The 18,466-nt window shown below is 34.6% G+C and overlaps 1 protein-coding gene across 13 annotated transcripts in view; it reads left to right on the top strand.

The window, feature by feature from the left end:
* IMMP2L (inner mitochondrial membrane peptidase subunit 2) overlaps positions 1-18,466 on the top strand; it is a 419,891-nt gene that overhangs the window by 115,691 nt on the left and 285,734 nt on the right. For 9 of the 13 annotated variants that reach the window (XR_008437037.1, XR_008437041.1, XR_008437034.1 and 6 more), the window contains exons 4-5: positions 17,028-17,140; positions 17,375-17,468. The exons of the other annotated variants lie outside the window; for them this stretch is intronic. The gene's annotated coding sequence lies outside the window, so the exon portion shown is untranslated. The remainder of the gene's footprint in view (positions 1-17,027; positions 17,141-17,374; positions 17,469-18,466) is intronic. 13 annotated transcript variants of the gene reach the window in all.

The following is an 18,466-nucleotide window of genomic DNA, read 5'->3' as shown; positions in this document are numbered from 1 at the left end:
AAGAGCAGTATATATAATTCTTTCTTCTGCCATACTGCACTTCATATAGCTCAGGTGGCATTCCTGTTATAAACCACCTCAGCAGCCATGTCAGATTGCACATGGGTGTGAGTAAGTAGAGCTGGATGTAAGTGCATATACTTGTCAGAATGAATCACCTGGCTGGTTTTATGTAGGCTGAAGGTAGGTGTTAGCAAAAGAGGCCTTTGATGGAGGTGCTTGACAAAAGGGATTTGAAGACTCTGTGGACAACCTATGGTGGACTGGATGGTGAGGAATTAGGCTCAGGAAAGCAGACTAAACACAGTGTTTTCAAAAATTTTATGACTGTGTTCTTAATCTAAATTTTGGAATGGCAGCAGAGGAAGTCTCACCAAAAAGTCAAAGCCATGCGGTTTGACAACAATGTCCTTGCATAAAAATCGTCACTGAGACAGAAAGGATTGGTGAGAGAATAGCTCAGGGCCAAAAAAAGGCCCTATTAATAGAAGTGATGAGTTAGTGAATGTCAGTGCTAGCTGAAATGTGTATGGAAATAAAATGATAGGTACTAGAGAGATATTTTTGGATAACTAATGAGGAGAGAGAGAAGAAAAAATATAGTCTGTAGTCTTGAAAGATTAAGATAATAATAGTCATAATAGTGAAGGGAAAAAGGGCAGAAAATTTGAAAGTGAAGATGGGAGACTCATGTGTTTAAAGTGGCAGTGGCAAGCCTAAGGAGAGCTATTAACCAGGTATAGGAGATCAGTTGGTGCAACAGGTAGGTTTTTGAGTCGTTAATAGATAACTTTATAAGCTCTGTGTGGAGGAAAGTGCAGTCACTGGAAAGTGAGAAGAACATGGTTTAGGGACCGGGCTCTAATTTATCAGAAGAAAAAATATTTTTTGTAACAGTACCGATAGCTTTTCTGTATTTATGGCTCCCTTACTAAAGCTTGTGTCTTCTGGTTTGAAGTATGAGAGGAAACAGATGGGGATTTCTTTTATCTAAGCCCACATACACTTCTCTTTCTTCAGTGGTAATATAAGAAATGTTATAAATTAAGTTTCTTTCTTCTTAATTGAAGGAAGAATGCCTTTTACAGTTGTTCCTTTTAGATGTTTGAATTGATCCAGAGCTCTACAAAATACAAAATGATTGAATTATTCCTTCCTGAAAAGTGGACATAGAGTAATGATGAATTCCAGTCAGGGTGCTTTAAAGAAATTAGCAAGCAGCCATAGCTTGACTGGTAGTGGGATGTAAAATTTAAATAGAAAATATACAATCCAATGTAGAGGATTTAAGAGGAATTGTGTCATGGATTTTTCATAGACTCACGGCATGCTCCTTTTTATTAATTAGGCAAATATGTTACATAGAGAAAAATCTATTATTGTGAATGAAGAAACAAGATGGTTTTAAAAAACCTACTATGAACTTTTAAAATAAAATTGCTCTGTTATTCCTGTGGTAAAAAGGGGGGGGTTTCCTATTTAAATTACACATAGCAGATATTATTTTAATTTTATTAGTTTTGATACCTTGCAAAATATTTATATGTGGTTATGACTAATCATTATGTATATTAAGAAACCGGGAATTCATTCTGAATATTATATACTCCTAGTTTATCCATGTAGTCTGTGATTTGCATGGTGCTCATTGAAGGTAACAATTATTTACTTTCTACTGAATATCATAGATACTAAATATCCATGATATTTAGGTATCAGACTTCTTATGTGCATGATTTTAAAATGGATTTTAATATACAGTAAAAATGTTTGTCTCTTCTGTGGTAAGATGAGATGGGCAGAATTATCTGGTGGAGCAGGGTTTGAAATGAGCAAGTTCTGAATGTTGGTTTTCCTTTCTTCCTTAATGTCATTACGAAACATATACATACACAACTCATATTTTTCTTCAGTTTCTTCACTGTGCAATATGGACAGTGACAGCTGAGCAAGAGCAAGCTAATTTTAATTTAAGGCCTTTGAATCTCTTGATGTGAAAAGTTTACTATCTTTTCTCAGATAGGTTTATATTATTATACTTTTTTCAAATTTCCTGATGTTTAAAAAAAGGAGAGGGGTGTACTCATTTCTCCTGCTGTGATATGGGACTGTGGTGTGATTATTGCTCTCTTTTATCATACATATCTCTTTTAGAAAGTACCTGTCAACAGATTAAAAAAAAAAAAAAAAAAAAAAAAAAAAAAAAAAAAAAAAAAACAAACCTGGGATCACTTCTGTCAATTTCTCCTATTTAATTAGTGAGAAGATTGCAAAATTTAGTTCTGAAGTTTTTGACAGTGAATTCTTTAGAACTGTATTTTCTTTATACTATGGAATATAAGTTACATGTTGTCCAGCCACCCTAACTTTCTGCTCTACACTTCTCTAGCAATTATATGTAAGATAAGTTCAAACATTTGCAAAATTCTCAGTTCTTTTTCCATTATTTTAATTCTTCTGACTTTTTTGCTAGGCTCCTATAGGGAGCTAATATCAATTGACAGATGAAGAATTCACATTGTGTACATATAATAGTTTTATAAGAATATAAACAGTGGAGACCCATGGTTATTTAAGCATTAATGTTATTTTAATGGTAGGATTTTTCTTCTCAGTACAGTTAAGTAAAGAAATATGGAAATAGTAGCAATAATTCTTTGATTATCTCACACAAAACTTGTGTTAGTGAATAGGTTTATGGTGACACTAATAGCATTCTTATATTTATTTATTGCCATAAATACATTCTTGAACTGTACTGTAATGTTACATATAATTCCATTATATTTGAGGCATGTTTATGTTCTTTACATGGGGATCTGTATTCTTAGCTTTAGTTCAAATTTAAGCTCAGTTTTTTTACAATTGTTTGGTAACCATAGTTGGGTCACAATTATGGAAACTACATCATCCATCTAATTCTCTAAGCCCAGTTACAAAAACAGTGTGGCCTGGAAAGTTTCTACTGAGAAATCACCATTATAAATGCTTCTCACTGCCCTAGTAACCTCTCAATACACTGCCTGGTGCTCATCAGCTAAATTCAACATCCACACTGTTTCATCTTTTTAGCCATTTGGAGGCTTCCAAAATGTATAACACAGACCTGTCATGGTGGCATATTGAACTCTGGGTATGTCTTAGGCTCTCACTTGGCCATTTAAGGCTTTTCATGCCTGTATCTGAGTTAGGTACCTAGCATGGTTACATTATGCAAATGTGCTGAATGTTTTAAAGAGCCCTTTCCTTAATTCCCTTAGTTATGGTGAAAATTTATTCAGGGTCATAATTATCAGACTTCTATAATCACAGTAGAAACTGATCCATGAGACGTCTTAATAGCATGTTAACTATTTCTTGTCTCAGTTGATTCCCATGATACCTTATATTTCCTGGATAATATAAATAATCTCCTGGATCCTATATTTATAATATTTAAATATTGCATCAATAATACAGTAATATATGTTAGGAACCTCTCTATGCAGCTTTCTGTCTGAGCGTCCCCATATGGTTCGTCCTTGTGTGTAACTTCAATTAGTGCTGATTTCTGTCCTCCATGGGGGATCAGTTTGACTTTTTTTTTTTTTTTTTTTTCATCTAGAGCTCTTACAGTTGACAACGTGTGGTTTTGTAATAGAAAGTATTATGTCAATGTCAGACATGCACAATTAGTTGAATTCAACTCTTTTGATCATACTATTAAAGCCATTCCTAAACAGAAAACAACTTAACAGAAGAAAATATATTTTGTTTGTGCCTGTAGTTGCATGGATTTCTGAATATATTTTCTTGATTGTATTTTTGTAAACTTTAGCATTTTAACTAAAATAATTAATAACATCATATGCTGGAACAGCCATTCCAAAAACAGTACATTCTCAGATAGAAAGATAATTAAATGTCTACATCTTGAAGCACTTTTTATCTATATTTTATTATTTTGGAAGAATAGTACTTTTGTATAGTATAACCTTTAAGAGTTTCAATTTCAAAGATTTATCTCGACTTTTCATACATATTTTTCATTTTAATATTTAGTTTCCATTTTTGCATATTAGGAAACATAACATGAATATATTTCAAGATAGAAAAAAAGTCCAAGAAACTTCTGTCTTTTCTGTGTTATTATCACTTTTACTTTTTAAGAACAGGAGTGAACTACTTTCTAGGCTTTACAAGCAGGTTGAATCTTCTCTGGTGTGTGGGTGTTTTTAGTATTTTTAACAGTCTCAACAGTTACTAGAGTTGTTTTAATGCCACAGAACAGGGCTTGTTAGACTCCTACATTATTATGAAATAAGCTGTAAAAATGTCTGGATTACCTAGAAAAATTACAAGTGCATAGGCAGAGCTTAACATTTATTTGCCTGCAGTCTTTCTGGTTTTGATAGAATTAACAGTATGACTTTAAATGTCTATATTATGCAGATTCAGACTGTGATATTACTGTGGTACCAAGTAACATCTTATTTGGGAACATTCTCTAGCATTTCAGTTTCTAAAAACTAATATTTGTTGAGTATTTCTTTATCTTGCCCTGCTGCTTGTCATTGTGTGAGATGCTGCTGCAAGTTTGCTGCCTTCTGCTGTAACTTTAGTGTCTCCAAGGCAATACCATTTGGCCATTGTGTTCACTTTTATAGTTCTTCCTGTTCTCCCACAACACACATGTAAAGGGCAAATGCATTTGGCTTGATAATAAATGTGGCTGTATTGCTTAAAACAGAAAGAACTGTGCTTCAGTGGCTGTATAGGAAGCCTGGGATACATATGCAGATGAAGCATATAAAGTAGGTGGTGTGAATGATCGCCACTTGAAATACTCAGTTTCCAAAGGTCAAACCCTTAGTATGTTGTCACCTTGAATTAAAATACATACTGATGTATTGAAACAACAGTAACACAGCATGCTATTGTTTTCAAAGATAAAATATAGCAGTTCATGGTTCTTTTAAATTTTGAGTGAAACCACCAGTCCTTCATGAGTATTTTCTTTTGCAGTGCACAGCAGGAGAATCTGTAGTTGTGGAGAGACAAGTGAGATGTATGTCTCTGATTTTCAAGATTCTGCTGGAAATCAATTCCTGCTGATTTTTATCTGGCATCTTGCCCTTGGCTCTCTGAAGGAGGTCCCAAATGATCCATCAGGACAATCCCAAATGATCCATCAGGACAATCCCAGATGATCCATCAGGACAATCCATCAGGAGAGTGTTTGTGGTGGTTGTCTGTTTGCACTGGTGACACAAATAGCCCACAGCTTGTAGATAACCTCAGTGAGGTAGATAAGGACAATCTCCATGAGATATAAAGTTTACAGAAACACAAAAAGCATAGAAAAAAGCTGTCAATTAGTTGTGACTACTTTGACTAATAGGAGGGAGTGGGATAATTGGATATTTCATGTGGATTTAATGAAAATTGAACAAATCACTGAATTACAATGGCAAGTTTTTATGGAAGTCTTTATACTGAAAGTGATAAGGGGAGAAAAATTGATAAAAATATTAAACAACTCCAACCATTTGTTTTGTGGTTTAATGAGTTGTAGGTTATACTGTAACCTCAAACATTGCTTGAACTTGGTCGAGGGGTGCATATCCAGTATAACTGTAAATTGATGCATAAAGGTAAACATGTGATGCATCCCACTGAAAGCAAATACATTCTTTTGGTTAATGGTCAAAGTAGGCCACCTTAGCCATCTAAAGAGAGCCCCATGGGGCAAGTTGGTAGCCATGAATGAGCTGCACAAGGGCAGACAAGGGGGGGACCCCCCACTGCTGCTGGACCCATGGTGACACAGACTCCATCAGAGCTGGCTATGTCCATGGACATGTTTCTGGAAGGTCAAACCCATATGAAGGAGACAGGGGCTGCAGAACTTGTGAGCCTGCTTGCGGGGCCTTGTTGCTTGTTTTGGCATTAAAAAAAAAACCAGCTTGTTTTTATCAATAGCCAAATAATTTTGTCATCTCTATTCCTTTTCCAGTTGAATATGTACTTTGGTCACGAAAATAGTCTAGGAAAATCATCCAGGTTTGCTTTAAAAAGAGGAAGGGCTCACTCAAAGGTCAATTTATCTCATCTCGAATAGGTAGTTAACATAGGTGGTTTTAAAGCCCCTGTACTGCAATGCACTGCCTTTCCCAGTTCAATTAATCAAGAAGAAAACCATACATAGCTGTAAAAAGAGCTAGCTTTCAGTCACAAGATTCTCATCAGTCCAGGCAAACCAGTGATTAACTGTGGCATTTGTATTCTCTCCAGATGTTTCAGTTACCTGTAGTTTAACTTTAGGAGCAAAGTAATCTCTTAAATATGCATTGTGTAGACATCGTACAAGGAGATTTAGAAAAATAATTCAGGAAATTTTATTTTTGTATTCATATATCTTTTGAATACTTATTTAAAAGCATGAATTAAAAAAGACATTTCTTAATCTTCAATCTTCTGTCTCTCTGTATATGAACACAACTTAGAAAATTAAATCTTGCATTCACATCTCATACAGCTAAGAAAGGACTTTTGTTTTCTGTTCCATGCACCTTGGCCAGTGCAATTTGAAAGTTTTCAGGCATTTATGCATAGAAGACTTTAACTCCAAATTAAATTGTTTAATTATAGGTTTTGGTGCTCATTCATGGGTTGGAATATGTATTGGAAGTCTAGCTGAATAAAGATGTAGTGGTTTGTAAATTGTTATAAGATTTTGAAAATAAAGCTTTCTATTTTGTTTTCAAAAAAGAGTTTTCAAGTTCTGATAACTATTGATGTGTTGATGGAAGAATCACCTCTTATTGTTTCTCAGAAAATAGGAAGTTCCTTAGGAAATACAATAAAGCATATTTTACAGACACAGCCTCGACAGATCTGCTATTCCTCTCTCATGAGGAATACATTTATTTTGATGAAGCACATTGACAGTTAGATGGATTGAATGTAAATGGATGTGCATATAAGCTTTTCTGTCTCAGCTGGGCAATTAAAACATAAGACAGAATATTGGATTCTTTAAAATTCTTTATCAAAATAGAGAAGTGACAGAACATTGACAAATGTTTGCTTTTGATTGCTTTTGATTTCATTAAGAGATCAAACTGTGGAGACCAAAACTTTCAGAATACTTGGTTTGCTTCCTTATCTGGAGTAAATATCACTAAATATAGTTGGTGTTTTTTTGTTGTGGGTTTTTTTTTGGTTTTTTTTTTTTTTTTGGTGGGTTTTTTTTTTTTTGTTTTGTTTTTTTGTTTGGTTTTTTTTTTTTTGCTAGTGATATTGCCTACAACCAGGGCTCTTTAGAAAATGTAGTTTATTATTGATTTTATTTCGTTATTCTGTTTGAAAATCCAGAGACAGAATGTGTCAACAACTTGTTCCTGCTACATCCAAACAACCTCTTTTTCAAGATACTGTCAAATCAAGAAAAGACTTGTATGTTCATGGAATAGGCCCAGATTAGATTTTCAGGTGTTATGGTACATTGGTGAGCAAATGTTTTTATTGATTGATCTAATACTTTGAAATGCTCTGCATGTTTGCTCATCTTATTGCTTTAACTTAATATAAAAATTGCATAAGTAACATACAAGAATAATATTTCATAAGTATCTTTTGTCATTTTGACTTGCTTTACTTGGTTCTCAGTTGCAATTTACCAAAATTACAAGAGCTTGATATAAATAACAATGGCAGAAGATTGGACCCTATTAAGGTAAATATACATATATTTCTATTAAAACAACAAACCAGAAAATCATATTAAATCATGGACTCCATACGTATTTTCAGATTTCCTTTTTAAGTATTTGGTATCAGATGTTTCAATTAAGCCTTTTGAAGTTGAATTATCTTGTCCTCTGAGTAACTTTTTTCTGATAGGCCTTTTTAAAATGTCAGGTGTTCTTTGATTACAGTGAAATGTTTGCCTTCCTTTATGTAGACTATATGTCATGAGTAAAATTGAATTAGGTGGAAAAGGCATTTATGGTAAAGGTGTATTTTAGTGGAATTTTAAAATCATCTACATTATAAGCTGTCTGTTCACAAGTCACAATTCTATCTCTTACTTCTAGTGCTGTTGCACATCAGCTAATAAAACTTGGATTATTCTTCTGTCTTCAGAGTTAAATTTCAGAAGTATAGCAGATAAGACGTTCTTAGGGATTAATTTTTGCTTATGGTCTTCCAAACCTGATAGTACTCAGATTTTTAGAATATGTCTTTTGGACCAGATGTTTCCTGAGGAGGTCCTTCTACTAGAACAGCTGGTAAGAAAAAGTACTTACCTAGTTTTGATTATCAGCATGTTGGAGTTGTGAGGTTTATCTGGTACCCTCTCTGCCCTATATAAATATGCTGTTAGCATCAAGGCACAAGAGTGGTGCCAGTATAAAATATAAAATGCAGATGAGGCAGTTTTATTGAAAAATTATGTGGATTTCAGAATCAAGAATGAATTATGTTAAAATTCTGGGAATGGAGAAGTAATGGTCATTAGTAGGATTTTGATGAAAGCCAAAGAAATAAGGAAAAAAGACAAATATTTTGTGAGCAAAGTTCAAGTCTGATATAATGAAAGTGATCTGAGAAGAAGAAAAAAGTCTGTCCTAAAATATCTATTACTTAGGAAGATTTGCCTAGTTTTATCTACCAGTTAAGAAGAAAGTATTTTTAAACCAAAGCTAATTCTCATTTGGATGACGTTTTAATAAAAAATAGTTATAGTGAATCTAATTATTAAACTTAAATCATAATATTTAAATGATTCTACCCTCTATTGGTATCTCAGTTCCAGCAGTATTTAAACTTTATGAAAAAGCCCTCCAGAAATAGATTTAATATAGAAAAATGATCATGATGTGTAAAATTATAGGATTATAAAAATATTATTTGATGTAATCTTTAAAAAGAAATGGAGTACTAAGCTACTTATTTGAATATATTTGTTTGTTTTCTTAGTTTGAAACATATGCCAACTGCATGTTAATCCATGGAAAACCATGTTATGTACCTAAAATGTTAAGTCCCCATCAAGCCAAATTAGGCTATTTAAAACTTGTCCTCTTAGGACATGAAGTCCTATGAAGGTCTGATTGCTGCACTGATGAACAGATTTTCGTCAGGCTTTCCTGGATCTGCTGAAAATAGCAATATTAATAAAAACATGCTGGCACATGTTTTGGTTTTGGCCAGCATCCTTGCTGGGTACTGAGTCTGCAGCAGGCTTGCTGCTAATGTGTTCTGCATTTTCACTGCTGATACCCTTTGATGGCTTTGCTGTCTCACACTGCAGCCCAGCATTCTTTTGCCTGGGGAGATATACCAACAATTCTAAAAAGCTGCTAAAAGTCTTTTAAAGAAGTGGTATTGCTGAAGGACTGATTTATTAAATGTAAGACAAATCTCAAAAGACAAATCTACTCCTTAACAGTTTTATAGCTGAATCATTTAGTTGAGAGGTGGTGTTATGCTAGGCTTTAAGAGTCAGGTGTAGACAGTGTAAATTGCATAAACTGAAAAAGAGCTATTTTTAAAATATCTAATTTAAATGGACAAGCTGGCTTATTTCTTTTAGCCTTATAAAGTCTTGGAAAAAAACCAGACTTAAAATTGCGGCATTCAGCATTCTGACATTTTCTGTTCACACATGTTCTTCAGTGCATAACAGTAACTTTATTTTCTTGCAGATTGTATAAACTGAGGAATAGCCCCAGTAGTAAGGCAATGAACGTTTACAGCATTTATGAATAAAGCTACATCAAAGGCTAATTAGGTGATTATAATGGTACTTCCTTTTAGAGAGCTAATTTAAAAAAACTCTATTGCTCCCAAGCTTAATTATTTTAGTAATGCTAACATGTTAGCAACCTCAAATTTGTTGCAGCCAGCTACAGTTAAAAAAAAAAAAAGTAAATAGGAAATTTGACATTTCTATATCACATCCAAAAGGAAGCTTTACTAAATTTTGATCTTAATAATTTTTTTAAATGTACATTTTATTTTATATTTATTCATATAACCAGATATTGTGAATTTTTTAATTATTATCTGCTCTTGTTCCCTATGTGAATGCCAGAGTATTCTGATGTGTTGTATGGGAGTTGCACAAGCCACTGCTCACTGTTATTTCAGAGGTGACAGGCAGTGATGTATCAGCTTCCATTGACAAACTCTGTTATAACTTGTGTAGTTGTAAAGGCAGGTCTAATTTTTGTCTTTAGTTAGCTAGTCTATTGCTACCTCGGTACTGCAGAAATAGTGGCATGCATGCAGTTGTTGCAAGTTGATGTTTCTTTGTGACATCACCCCTTTAGTTATAACTAAATGAATAAAATAAGTTGTTTTTTATTTTTTACAGCTAAAGCTTAAGCTCTTTGTAAACATTTCTTCATCTTATTATAAACACTTTGCTAATATCATGTCACTCTCATAAACAGGAAAGTGCAAGAGGAAAAAAAGTTTTTGTGGTTTCTATAACAGGACAGTTTTGTCATCTCATCTAAACTAATAAGTAGAATTTCAGGTTGCCAATGTACTTTGGTCAATTTTTTGTTGGTGATGCCAGAATTTCATTACTTAATAAAGATTTCTCATGGTTCTATAAACACTGATCTTTTCTCATTTTCCCAGTCACAGATATAATCAGAGAAGAGCAAAACACAATTTTATGATATCAGAGTATGTCTTTCCTGTCTACTTTAAAACTGTAGAAAAAAAAGTTAGACAGCATTTCAGGAAAAAGCATCAGAAATTTAAAAATATTAACTATTTAAGAAAAAAAAAAGCATAGAATGAAAGATTAATTTTTTTCTTCCCTTTGAAATCAGTATCAGAAAAATGTTGATGTCCCATCTTTCCATTCTGTGATCTGATGGTAACACTCACTGATGTCAGTTAGGGCCATGATATTAATATGTAGAGAACATATTTGAATTCTTTTTCCATGCAAATTCAAAGAGTGAGAGAAGCACTGAAATTAATGTGTAAGAATATGTATTACTTAATGTGATCACTGATAGCCATTTTATAATGCTTACATTCATCCATTCTCAAAAATGCTGTTAGCTCTATCAGCCTAGAAAAGTGATTAAGTATTTTTTTTTCTTTTCCTGTAATTTTCATAATCGTAGATTGTATATATCAGTGAAAAGGACTTCATATCTTTATTAAAACCTTAGTGTCTGCATTATTTATAATATTAGAAGCATAACATTGAAACCTGCAAGTTGTGAAGGATAAAAAGTCATGTTTAAATAGAGAAACTAAATTACTCCTTCGAAGAGCCAATAAAATTAAAAAGCATTCACTGTAAAAGTAATAAAAACTTATGAGTCCCATTTTATTAAAACTACTATCCTCTTTCCTGATGGAGCTGGATTACTTAAAGGATAGACTAGTGACATTTTATGTCTTGCAAGGGGTTTATGTGTAAGGTGAGGGCTCCTGAAATTAATACAGTCATTAATACCACTAGCTGAATTAATCCATTGAATATTTTTAACTCTTTGAGTACCCACGTACCTTGACTGAGCTATAATGAAAATGTGTTGACAAACAAGGAAAGAAACAGGACAGCGATGGGTAGGTGGACACTGATTTAGATGGAGCAGATAATGGAAAAGCATCAACCATTGTGTACGAACTGCCCACTATTGGTATGAAAGGAAGAAGAATGAGGTCCAGAGGACAAACGTTTCTCTTCGTTTGAAAGAGAGAAAAGCACAGGAAGTTAAGAATAAAAATATGTGTCATCTGACACCAGCAAGAGTTCTTTTTGACACCAGTGATCAGACACCTACCACTAAATTGAGTTTGCATGACCAGGTTTTGGTAGCAGGGGGGCTACAGGGATAGCTTCTGAGAAAAGGTGCAAGAAGCTTCCCCCATGCCAGCTGACTCCAAGATGGGCCTGCTGCTGGCCAAGGCTAATCCATGGTGGTGATAGTGTTTCTGGGATAACAGGTTTAAGGGGAAAAAAATTCAGCTGGAGAAGGTTGCAAGATTGTGTGAGAGAAGCAACTCTGCAGGCACCCAGGTAAGTGAAGAGGGAGGAGGAGGTGCTCAAGGTGTCAGAGCAGAGGTTCCTTCCCCTGCAGCTCATGGTGCAGACCCTGGTGAGTCAGGCTGTCCCTCTGCAGCCACGGAGGTCCATGGTGGAGCACACATCCACCTGTAGCCCATGGAGGACCCCCCACTGGAGCAGGTGGATGACTGAAGGAGTCTTTGACCCTCTGGGAGGCCTGTGCTGGAGGAGGCTCCTGGTTAGATCCATGGAGAGGAGCCCATGCTGGATCAGGTGTTCTGGGAGGCCTTGTGACCCAGTGGGAGACCCACAGTGGAGCAGTGTGTCTCCGAAGGAGTGCACTCCATGGAAGGGACACACACTAGTGCAGGAGAAGAGTGTGAGGAGTCATCACCCAGAAGAGGAAGGAGTGGCAGAGACAATGTCTGATAAACTGACTGCAGCCTCCATTTGTGGTCCCCCTGCACCACTGGAGAGGAGTTGATAGAGAATATGATTCCAGGAAGCTGATAGAGAAAGTCTAGGAAGATGGGAGAGGTAGAAGAAAGGTGTTTAAAGAATTGGTTTTACTTCCCATTATTCTACTTTGATTTGATTGGTAACAAAATAAACAAATTTCCCCATGTTGAGTCTATTTTGACTGTTTTGTATTTGGTGAGTGATCTCTCCCTGTCCTTATCTCAGCCCCTGAGCCTTTCATTGTATTTTCTCTCCCTTGTTCATCTAAGGAGGGGAGCGATAGGGTGGCTTCTGTGATCCCCTGGCAATTCGGCCAGGTCAGCCCAACAAAACTGCTTGAGTAGTCAGAAGTCTTCTCTTTCAGGCATTCAAATAATGTCATTGAAAACTACACATTATAAAATATTCTGGTGTATATAAAATGACCAAAGGAAAACTGCAAAATTCTTTTTGATCTGCTTGTGTACCACATAACATGAAAAGCAGAAAGGGTCCATTTTTCCAATGAATAGAACAGCATCACCAGTTTTTCTTCAATGGGACCTTATTCTTTGGCTTGTAAAACATACAAGCACCTTCTTTTAAAAACTCTTATTATCTGTAAATAGCAATATAGGAAGACAAATTTGAAGAAAACTGTGTTCTGAATGTGCAACAATTACCCAGAAACTGGAAGTTTGTACTATTAGTTAGCCTATATTGTATTTCTTTTCTTTTCACTATGAAATCTAGCTATGATATATGTATTGTTTTTGAATAAAATTGCTTTTCTTTTAATACAACGAGAAAGCATACAAAAGAGAGGTATCATTTAAAACCAACTAAGTAATGGCTTGAATTATGTAAAGGTGCTTTTTTATTTGGCTAAAGGTGAAGAAAAATCTTATCAAAAAATCTGTTAAATTGTTGAATCTCTTATCATTGATTAGTACAGGATTCATTTTGTATTATCAGAAGATCTTAGAAACTGTCTTTTGTGTCTTTTAACTTGTAAAAACATGATGTCATGAAATTAATCTTTAGAATCAGTTGGTTTTATGTCAGCCCAGTTTGTACAAGATGAGCAGTAGGAGCTGTCAGATAAAAGACAGAGCTCCAGAATGCAGCAGATATTCCATAGGTAATAATGAGATTTCAGTTCCTCCTGTCTGTATCATTTAAAATCACAGTAAATAAGCTCAAACAAACAGTTGTAAGAAAAGCACCTTTGATATGCATATAATAGCAAGTTTAAAATTTTGAATTATTTACTCTGTGTGTTTAAAAATATTTTAACCCATGAAAAATGTTAAATACTGTTTTGTTTTAAGAAGTACTGGCTAGAAAAATAGCCTCTTTGTGATAAAAAAAATATTTAAATGATTTCAGTACTCAAATACTCATGGTTCCTTAAAGAGGAAGCAAAGATATTTAAAATTTATCATCTGTATCTATTGAACCTCAAAAAATGTGACTAAAATGTTCTGTCAGATTTCTTTTCTTAATATGGATTATTAGATGTGTTTTGAAATGAAATTGGTGATAATATTTAATGTTATCATGTAAAATTCGCAAGCTTTTTCATTAGCTGATATTCCAAATTTGAGTTGCTTCTTATTGGAACCCACAGCTTTGTGCTTACCGCTGAAGTCCTTTAGTAAACTAGGTGTAATACTATGAATAGGTCAAAATACAACTTATAAGTAGTTAAAAGCAAAGTAAGTATCTCATTAGGTACAGAATGTTATTTATGAAGTGAGAAATTTGAGATAATGCTTTCATGATATGAAGGATTATGGGCATGCTTACTATGAAAGCATCATTTTCTGAAACTTAAGCACCTTTAAGGGGAGTCAGATTATACTCTCAAAATTCTGGCCTTCTTGGCTTTTGGATATATGCTGCTAATGGTAAAAACCCCCACAGTTTGAAGTGATTCACAAAACTATGTATTAGAAAGAACAGTGCAGTGACCTATGGCTTAATACTTTGTTTATTCTCTTGATGAATTTAAAGGTCAGTGCAGGTTTGCATGAAATGAAATAGCAGGCTGAAAACAATGGTCAAAATGTAAAAATCGTATGGAACAGTTTGGGCTACAAGGTGTGGAATCAATTGTTGGCTAAGGAGCTACAACAACAATAGTGACAGGGCTATGGATAGTACCTACAGTTGTGCAGCATAATATGAGGAGAAATTTAGACATTAGTAGAGCTGGAAAATATTGTCTGTTGTCAGAAATTCTGTCCACATCTAAGGGACAAGACTTCCTATGGTAATGATAGCAAACTTTGATTCTTTGTGTCTGGAGAGACAGGATGAGTATCCTTTCCTGCAAGGTGCTTTTTCAATTAATTGATTGTCCATTTCTTAACCTGTTTTTATGAATGCTCTAGAAAAAGCACTGTGACATGCATAACTTTCTGATTGTCAAAGCAGAGGGTCTGTGCTCTCTTTTTTTCAGCTGCAAGCCTCTCATATCTTTGACAGGCAATGCCCATCAAGGAGTTTCTTACAGGCAATGCCCATCAAGAAGTTTCTATCCAAATTCTGACTTTTGGAGTGAACAACATTTTTTGCTTCCACTTCAACCTTGGGTTCCCCAGGTTCTCTATGGTACTGAAAGCTGGCAATAAATATGTTAAGAATGGTCTGACAGTATGTAGGAGCCACACAATTTCCAGGAGTGGGCAGAAGAGCCAGTTATGGCTACAATTGTGTTTTATGGTGGGGAAGACAGGAAGCTGTTTAACAACAGAATATGGGAAAAATAGTTATTTTGGCTGGTATTTAAGGCTTTTGAGTTTTTTTTTTTGGTTATTCTGAAAATTGTCAGGAAGTAGGGCTAAAACTTGAATTTGAAGAATCTACTTTTTAAACACTTTTACATCTACTTAAATTTGTGGACTTTTTGCTCAAATAGTAGAGGAATGTGTCTTTCAAACTGTCTTAGTGTATAGACTTGCCTTCTCCATTTTGCCATTGCTACATTGTATTTTGCTGTATTTCCCTTCTTCTTTCAACACGGGTATCTTCTACTTTTCAACTTTGAACTAAATGGAAGATATTTGGGGGTTTTTGCACTCAGATGTCACACAGAGCTAGAAGCCAGGTTTCCTGCAAAGTTACAATATATCCCTCTAGGCATCTCAGCTTCCTCCCTGTTTTCCCACATTATCCTTTTCCTTGGCAGTATTCTAAATTCTTTTCTCTGCCATCTCCCACAGCAGTAACTCCCTGTCTTTCCCTGATTGCCACTGCTTTGTAACCACTATAATACTTCTAATTTCCATCTAACACATTATATAATGCCCACCACCATGCTGGGAGTTCCAACCAAAGGGGAGGAGCTATGACATAGCTCCTCTGGCCCCAGCAAAATCCATGTGGAACACAGAATGATTCTAGTTATTCTATAGTCTTCTCCCATGAGGGTATTTAATTTCAGTGTCTCCCCTTCTGCTGATTTTCCTATATTTGCAAAAGCTTAACACTGTGAAATGCAATACATTGACATTTCATACTCCTCTGCTAAATTAGGTGAACATTGTTCAACAAATTAAAGGAAAATTTTCAGACAGGTAGATCTGTTAGATCTGTGAAGGTAGGCAATGCAATCATATACGAGTTGATTCCTTTTTTACTTCATTAATCAAATGCTATCTATCTGTCTATTGATGTGTCACTTTTGGCTTAGGTTTCTTCAGACTGAAAATTGCCCAAAGCTACAAAAATTTTCTAGGGTAGTTTGAATACACAGCTATCCTCTTATGCTTTTCAATAAACATTTTTGGCTGTTGTCAGACAGGATGCTAGTTTAGGTGAACAATCCTTATTTGCTTAAACTAAACTGCAGTGGAATTGGTAGGATGATTTTTTTCCTTACAGATTGGCTAGGGGACTAGTGGACAGAGAGGAAAAATTTTATAATTGTGTGATAACTTACTCTGTTACTCTCTTACTCTGTTAGAGCTGGACACCAAATCAGCTGAATTAAAGAACTATTAGGAAAATACAAGGATAAGAGGGATGAAAAGAAAACCAGAACCAAAATCTGCAGATAAATGCATGAGGCTGACCACAAAACTAGAATGTCTGGTCATCTGACCAGAGAGCCTTCAAAACTATTTTGTTATTTCAGTCTGTTAAAAGCATTTTAATAACTATGAATGCATAGGCAGCTGTTTTTCATTTCTGAGCATTTTGAACATATTGTGCATATTGAACAATAAACACAGTTCACAAAACTTCGGTGTGATAGGTAAATTATTCCCCTTTTTAGCACTTTCTACCATTAATAGAAATGATGGAAAAAAATATTATTTGTCCTTCTAACTTATGGAGTAGAGTAGTCTGTTACAGAAGTAATTTTTAGAGCTTTCTGATCATTCTAGTTCTCAGTCGTTTCACCTGACAAAAAACATTTATTCTATCTGTGTGTTCATTCACTTTATTTCATTTTTGACATTGGTCTCTGTTGTGATTCACATGTGTGCATATTCTTAGATTTCCTTTGTGCCTAAATATAGTAATACTGCCTGTTCTTAACCTATTTTCCCAGATTATGCCCTTGTAGATTCACTTTGAAGATTGCTAGAGTAAACTCTTCCTTTAGAGCTGAGAAGTTGACCTGTACTCCTACTTTGCTCTAGTTATCCAGTGAACACCAGACAGGTATACTTTATAGTAATTGTGAGGTGCTGTCATTTGCTATGTATTTTTCAGTGGTATGTGTTGCCTCTCTCTTTAGCTTTCAAGTGGCATTTGTATTATGTCTTCTCCATCTGAATGCTATCTTGTCTGGGAAGAGTAATCATAATCTTACTCATAGTAATAACTTTTTATAATACTTAATTTGAATATAATATAAATTTGGATGAATATATGTTATCTTTTCTTGTCATTCAGCTGTGATCCAGTCAATCAGATAGAGGCATAATCCCTACTGGACAAATTCTGCACAAAGAGAAAATTTAATATAAACTGAAAATCATGCTCCATGGTAAGTAGCTGGCACAAATATTAGGTGTCAAATAAATTAAAGAAGTGTTTTCTCATCTACCTCAAGACTTTTACAGACCTATAAAATTATCTTTATATATTTTTCTAAATCCTTATATAAAGCACATTTCCATAAATTATGCAAATCTAGTAACTGTAAATCTACAAAAAGTATAAAAATACAGTATTGAAATATTAATAAAATGGGGCTTGATGCAGAATTCTAGTGAGCTCTTGTGCTTCCCGGAGAAGGCAAGAGCTTTGAAGAGAATCTGCCTTGACCTTCTCTTTATAAGGTGCTCCTGAAAAAGACCAAAATCTTTTTAAACTCATAAATTCAGCATATACTGGGTAATTATTTTATTGATAGAGAAAAAAATAACCCAAACACACTACATAGCTAGCTTAGGCAAAACAATATAAACAAGGTTTCAATATTACTCTTTCCATGTACAGCAAGTAGGTCCTTCATTCATTGTTGGTTTCAATACTCCTTGACTTTCTGAGATTAAGAAAATTTTGAATCAATGTCTCTGACCCTTACTAATTTTCTTTCTTCTCTGATGCCTGGTTGCCTGTGCCCTGCTCCCTTGGCATGCTTTGCTCTACCTTGGGACCTTCTGTCCCTTAATGCTGACTTGGCCACTATGATGGCACACAATTTTCCTAGCTCCATATAATTTTATCTTACTCACTCTACTTGAAGAGACAAAGTAGACAATTAAAAACACACAATATATTAGGTCATGGCTGTCACAGAAGCCATAATTTAAATGAAAAGTAATTAAAAAATATAAACTTTATATTATATACCAGGAGTAAAATCCTGAGAAATTCATCCCAATATGTTTTCTTGGAACACAAGAAATATAGTTCCATTGACATTAAATAGATGTATAATTTAGCATAAAGTTGCTGATTCTAGTGTAATTATTTATTTTGGCGTATTAGCAGTAAGTGAGTTCAAATAAATTCAGGGTAAATAGAAGGAGAAAAAGA

Source organism: Vidua macroura, chromosome 5 (genome assembly GCF_024509145.1).
Source record: "Vidua macroura isolate BioBank_ID:100142 chromosome 5, ASM2450914v1, whole genome shotgun sequence".
Taxonomy (NCBI): Eukaryota; Metazoa; Chordata; class Aves; order Passeriformes; family Viduidae; genus Vidua; species Vidua macroura.
This window is presented reverse-complemented; position numbering and strand designations above follow the sequence as displayed.